General features: G+C 52.1%; 1 pseudogene; it reads left to right on the plus strand.

Annotated features, from left to right (window-relative positions):
- The first annotated feature begins 359 nt into the window (after positions 1-359).
- LOC142765982 (uncharacterized) lies at positions 360-2511 on the plus strand (annotated as a pseudogene).
- The last annotated feature ends 4372 nt before the right edge of the window (positions 2512-6883 follow it).

Genomic DNA, 6883 nt, shown 5'->3' on the forward strand with positions numbered 1-6883 from the left:
TTGATGACCTCAAGCACAAGCAGCTCATTTCAGAAGATGCCTCGGCAATGCTTGAAAGGTGCTTCACGGGGATCTCCTTGTAAGTTACGAAACGGTTGCTCAAGCAAACATCCAGTGAAGGCGACAAGTCGTCTGTTAAGTTAAGCCGAGACAAATATTCTCCTGCACTGCGTGCATTTGCACTCACGCTACAGTTTTACTCAACAAAGGCATATAACTATGTCAGAGAAACATTTCAATGTTCCTTGCCACATCCATCGACTATAACTAAATGGTATAGCTCCATTAACGGAGAACCTGGATTCACAAGCGAAGCAATCAACGCCATCCGAGCAAAAGCCAATGAGGCTAATGTACGCGACTGCCTCAAATCTTCCAAGTTTTGTTTTATTTCTTTCTTTTTGCGTGTGTTGTGCCGTGCGAGTGTCCGTTGGTCACTCGAAGGGGCCGTCCTCCCTGTTTACGGGCAGCAGCGATCGGCGAGCCTTCCAGACCTGCGGGCGCCGGGTCAGCACAAAGGCGGCGGCCCGCTTTAATGCACCTTGCCAGTTCGGGTGCAAGAAGAGAGAAACATGTCCCTTTGTGCATCCGTGGCCTGTGGGACGTTCGACTCTGTTTCCCCGAATGGCTAAGCGACGGACCTCTACCACTGACTTCGTGGAACAATTTGTGCACGTGCGTGTGTGTGTGTGTGTGTGGTGCGTGCGCGTTTGTGTCAGCGTGCGCGTATGTGTACTCGGATCTGTGGTCGACAGAGGAGAGCGAGAAAGCGCGGGAAGAGCCAGAGACGCAGCGAGAACGGCGAACGAACGAGAGTCTGCGAATTGCGAGCGACTTGAGCGGTTGTGCGTTGTGCGATGTGCGGAATTGAACGGTTGCGCGAGTAATAATTGTAACCAAGTTTTTTTAATGAAATACAGCCTTCTTTTGTTTACATTTTCTTAACAGTGCGTGAGTCGTGTGTTGTGTCTTCTATCAATTTTCACCTTTTTACGGCCATACCGGCGACACCCTAAATTTTACCAAAAGCGGGATAGAGGACGCTAACATTCATCAGAAGTGGGATTTGACCGATTTAAAAAAAAAACGTTCGGAACGAGTTTGGAAAATCTTAGCGAGGAGTGCGATTGCGTCAGTGCGAGAACAAAGAAATGGTGGACTTCCAGTGAGCGCGCACTTCCAGAGAGCTAACATCAGCCATGCTGGACGGATCATCGCCGGGGGAGAGTGGTCACCGTGATGACGACGACTGTGCTGGGCTCACCAAACGGGAACTTTTCGACGCTTTGCGCGAGAAAGACCGCTTGTTGGCGGACCTGCTGCGGCGGCTGCCTCAGCCGGAGTCGTCGGGAGCTCCACACCAGGCGGCCATCAACACGTTTCAGGTGATGCCCGATTTGAGCAGGAATATTCCAGACTTTTCCGGTGATGGTTGCGCGTCAGCAGCCCGGGAATGGATGGAAAGTTTGCGCCAGACGGCTACGCTTCACCGGTGGCCAACGCCATTCCTGCTCGAAACTGCGAAGTGTCACCTGGTCGGCGCCGCAAAAGATTGGTACCGTTCGAGAGCTGCCGAAATTTCATCGTGGGACGATTTCGAGCGGATGTTCGGGCGGACTTTCTACAGCCAGACACGGGCGGCGGAGAGATGGAGGCGTATGCAAGAGCGAATGCAGCAGCGAAATGAGAACACGGCTGCGTACTTCCACGAGAAGGTGCGCCTTTGCAGAGAAGCGCACTTAGATTTCTGTGATACGAGGGAGCAGGTGCTGACCGGTCTGCGATCACGGGAGTTATGCACAATGCTTCTTGGAAGGTCGCACGAAGACGCGGATGACCTGTTGCACGACATTCAGGAATTCGAGAGGATCGACCGTGAGCGACGGGAACGCTTCGGGACAGCGGCTGAGCGAAGAGCGACGAGCGATGCACCTCGTATGCAACCTGCACCCAAGGCACCGCTGCAGGGTGCGTCCGGGTACGACAGGCGGGACCAGCAACCACCTGTCACAAATCAGAACGGTGAGCGCAAATGTTATAATTGTCTTAAATTCGGACACATTTCGCGGGATTGCCCAGAGGAAAGACGAATAGAAAAATGTCTAAAATGTGGGAGGACTGGGCATACCCAAAAACACTGCCAAGCAAAAGGCCCCAGAAATGAGACGAACGCTGTGTCTGGAGAGAAAATTGACCCTGGCGTGCTTTTGAAGCACGTTAAATGGAATGGCAATGAGACTTTGATTGGCATGATAGACACAGGCAGTTCCGGTTGCTTACTGCGCGAATCAGCGGCGGTGCGGTGTGGAGCGGAAGTGCTGGAAGATGCGACAGCTCTGTATGGTTTCGGCAGCCAGGGAGTTCCAGCTGCTCGTGCGATTGGCAGGTGCCGGGCCGACTTGCTGATAGATGGCGTCGTTGGCAAGAATATACAGATACTTGTTGTACCTGACGAGGCCCAGTCGGTCGATTTGCTTGTCGGTCGCACGTTTACCGAACTGCCATATGTGACCTACGCTAGGCTGGGCGGCAGCTTGCAATTCTGGCATAGAGACGAGTGCCCATTTTCACATCTCGAACCCTTCGTTTCATGTCCGAAATTACGTTTGAAAACTGCTGAAGAGACCCCACTGCAGGCCAATGTTATAAATTGGGTGAGACTGTCATCGCAGTCTAACGTCACTGGTGCAGTGCTATTCAACAACTGTGGGTGCGAAATTCTTGTTGACATGGAGGACGGAGAGGTTACTGTGCCGGTGTTTACGAGTGGAAATGATGACGTGGTTCTACGTAAAGGACAAAGACTTGGCCACGCGACAGAGGTGGACATCCTGGGTTGCGAGATGAAGGACATAAATGAGTGCAGAGAGAAGTGCAGCACGGCGAAGCCAGAACAAATTCTGGTTACGGAGGCGCGACGGCCGATTGGGTGCGAGGAAATTAAAATGGGCCCCTCCGTAACAGAGGAGCAGCGTCGTGAGCTCGCGTGCCTCCTAAATGAGTACCGGGATTGTTTCGCCGCCAATCTCAGTGAACTTGGCTGCACACCTGCCCTTTCGATGGACATACAGGAGATACCTGGTAGCACACCCGTGGCTGTTCGGCCTTACCGCACGAATGCAGCAAAGCGAGAGGCTATACGTGACATCGTCGGAGAGTGGAAAAGAGAGGGAATCGTCACTGAGACACATTCCGAGTATGCGAGCCCAGTCATTCTCGTCGAAAAGAAAAACGGAGAGCAGCGCGTGGTTGTTGACTATCGTCGGCTGAACGCTCAGACGATAAAGGAGAAGTATCCCTTGCCAGCTATCGATGACCAGCTCGAGGGTCTTGCCGGGGCCAAACTATACGTCGTCCTTGACCTGGCACATGGATACCTCCAAGTCCCTTTGACCGAAGAGGCCAAAAGAAAAACTGCATTTATAACTCCTGATGAGACAGGGCAATTCGAGCGCATGATGTTCGGACTTACAAATGCCCCGTCTGTGTTCCAGCGTCTCATGAATCGTGTGTTGGGGCCACTGAGAGGTAAGGTTGCTATGTGCTACCTTGACGACGTGTTAATACCAGCCAAAGACTGGGACGAGCTCATAACGCGTCTGCGCCTCGTACTTGAGGCATTCCGAAGAGCTAATCTGACACTCCGGCTCAGCAAGTGTGCTTTCGCGATGGACTCCGTAGACTTCCTCGGTTTCCGACTGAAAAGTGGAACCGTGCAGCCGGGCGACATGAAGGTGCGAGCAATAGCCGAATTTCCAACGCCAAAAAGTGTTCACGACATAAGGAGATTCTTGGGCCTAACAAGTTTTTTTCGACGCTTCATACCGCGGTACGCCTTAATTGCTGAGCCCCTTTCTAGACTGACCAGGAAGGACATGGCGTTTCAGTGGAGTGCTGAGCAAAATGAGAGTTTTGCGGCTTTGAAGGCCAAGCTGACGTGCGAACCGGTGCTACAGTTGTACGATCCAAATGCGGAAACGGAGCTGCATACTGACGCCAGCACAAAAGGTTTGGCAGCCATGCTCCTGCAGAGAAAAGGCGGCGAGTGGCATCTCGTTTACTGCGTGAGTAAAAAGACGACCGACGCTGAAAGCAACTACCACTCATCCAAATTGGAACTAATGGCAATAGTGTGGGCTGTGGACCGACTTAGGCCGTTGTTACTTGGAATATCATTTACCATCGTGACCGACTGCCAGGCGCTTGTGTACCTCAACGCACAGCGAACGCTTAAACCGCAAATCGCGCGTTGGTATGACTTAATTCAGGAGTTCACATTTACAATCAAGCATCGCCCAGGAACACGAATGCTTCATGTGGACTCGCTGAGCCGAGGGGCCGTCGAGAACCCAAGTGACACGTTGAGTACACTCCTTGCGGACCGTTTCGAAGTGTGTGTCACTTTCACTGTTGCCGATCAGGTCTTGGTACTGCAGAGGGGAGACGAGGAGCTAAGAGAAATCATAACGATGCTGGAAAAGCCACAAGAATGCCGCACCAAGGATGAAAGACGAAGAACTGAAGGTTACTCAATTATGGATGGACGGCTTGTGCGGAAGATAGGACAAGGTGAGCAAGCGAGGCACAATTTCGTACTGCCAAAGAGCATGCGGAAGGCATTAGTTGTGCAGTCCCACGACTTGATGGGGCATTTTGCACTAGACCGCACAGTAGCAAAGATACAAGAGAACTTTTGGTTTCCACGCATGCGTAACTATGTTCGTAAGCATATATCGCAGTGCTTCCAGTGTATAAGCAACAAGCTTCCTTCTGGGAAGCGAGAAGGACTTTTGAACCCTATCCCTCCTGGGAAGAGGCCATTTGAAGTGGTTCACATGGACCATCTAGGACCCTTTGTGCCAAGCAAGCGACGCAACCAGTACCTATTGGTGATTGTGGACAACCTGACGAAGTTCGTGAGGGTGTTCCCGAGGCGCGACACGTCGACGAAGCTGGTGCTCGCAGCGCTACGCGAATTCATAATAGAGAGAGGCTTACCTGAGCGGATCATTACTGACAGGGGCAGCTGCTTCACATCACGAGCGTTTGAAGATATTTGCAGTGTCAGAGGGATAAACCATGTGCTCAACTCCACTCGACATCCTCAAGCTAACGGCCTGGTCGAGCGAGTGAACCGTACACTTCTACCAGTCATTACTACATCGATGGTCGATACAGAGCAGCGAGATTGGGACGAAAAGCTCAGTGAGGCAGAGTGCAGCTTGAACAACGCTGTAAACAAGACGACCGGGAAGACTCCCTTCGAGATGTTACACGGTTATCGACCAGAATTTCACAGCGTGGCACTGAAGCGCTTGGTTGAATCTAAAGCGTCAGAGTGGGAGGAGCCCGGCGGGCTGCGCGAACGTGTACGGCAGCGCCTCGTGAGCGAGCAGAAGAAGATGAAGGTCGCTTACGACAAACGCCACTTCCCGGCTAAAATTTACAGTGTCGGCGACGTGGTCTTCATGACGAGGGCTCCAGAACAGACGGGAAGGCCTGCCAAAGCCCAGCCAAAATATAGGGGTCCCCTTGTAATCACGGCAGTGTTGCCAGCTGACACGTATCGAGTTGCCGACCTTGACGAAACAAGGGCGAGCCGCTTCGCGACAACTGCGCACGTGTCGCAGTTGAAGTGCTGGACAACGACCCATCCGCATTCACACCTTGATGACGACGGAGAGTCTGCGGAGGAGTCGGACGCCCCCGAATGTGAGGTGCAGCGACTGAGACGTTCGGCCCGTAGCTGCGCCAAGACCCATCCCTATGCGAGTGCGCCATAGTTGCGTTGGCGTCTGTTGAGAACTTCAGTGCGTGCCGGGATTTACCGAGGGAACTGTGCGTACTGAAACAGTTGTTTTTTTTTTCTTGTCTTCTTTGACGAAGGAAACAATTCTGTTTGTGTATTGGCGTGTGTGTTTGTTTATGATCTTTTTTCCATTAACGAGGACGTTAATGACTGTCAGGACGACCGAGTGTACGCGACTGCCTCAAATCTTCCAAGTTTTGTTTTATTTCTTTCTTTTTGCGTGTGTTGTGCCGTGTGAGTGTCCGTTGGTCACTCGAAGGGGCCGTCCTCCCTGTTTACGGGCAGCAGCGATCGGCGAGCCTTCCAGACCTGCGGGCGCCGGGTCAGCACAAAGGCGGCGGCCCGCTTTAATGCACCTTGCCAGTTCGGGTGCAAGAAGAGAGAAACATGTCCCTTTGTGCATCCGTGGCCTGTGGGACGTTCGACTCTGTTTCCCCGAATGGCTAAGCGACGGACCTCTACCACTGACTTCGTGGAACAATTTGTGCACGTGCGTGTGTGTGTGTGTGTGTGGTGCGTGCGCGTTTGTGTCAGCGTGCGCGTATGTGTACTCGGATCTGTGGTCGACAGAGGAGAGCGAGAAAGCGCGGGAAGAGCCAGAGACGCAGCGAGAACGGCGAACGAACGAGAGTCTGCGAATTGCGAGCGACTTGAGCGGTTGTGCGTTGTGCGATGTGCGGAATTGAACGGTTGCGCGAGTAATAATTGTAACCAAGTTTTTTTAATGAAATACAGCCTTCTTTTGTTTACATTTTCTTAACAGTGCGTGAGTCGTGTGTTGTGTCTTCTATCAATTTTCACCTTTTTACGGCCATACCGGCGACACCCTAAATTTTACCAAAAGCGGGATAGAGGACGCTAACACTAAGAAGAACAACAAACAGCTTCTCTGCAACCTTGTTGTTGATGAAATGGCCATTAGAAGGCACCTTGAATGGGACGGCAAAAAATTTCGAGGCTACGTGGATATTGGCAATGAAGTGGACGATGACAGTAACGCAGTTGCGTCTGAAGCCCTTGTTTTCATGCTCGTATTTCTGGACTCCCACTGGAAGGTACCGTGTGGCTATTTTT

This window comes from Rhipicephalus microplus, chromosome 6 (genome assembly GCF_043290135.1).
Source record: "Rhipicephalus microplus isolate Deutch F79 chromosome 6, USDA_Rmic, whole genome shotgun sequence".
Taxonomy (NCBI): domain Eukaryota; kingdom Metazoa; phylum Arthropoda; class Arachnida; order Ixodida; family Ixodidae; genus Rhipicephalus; species Rhipicephalus microplus.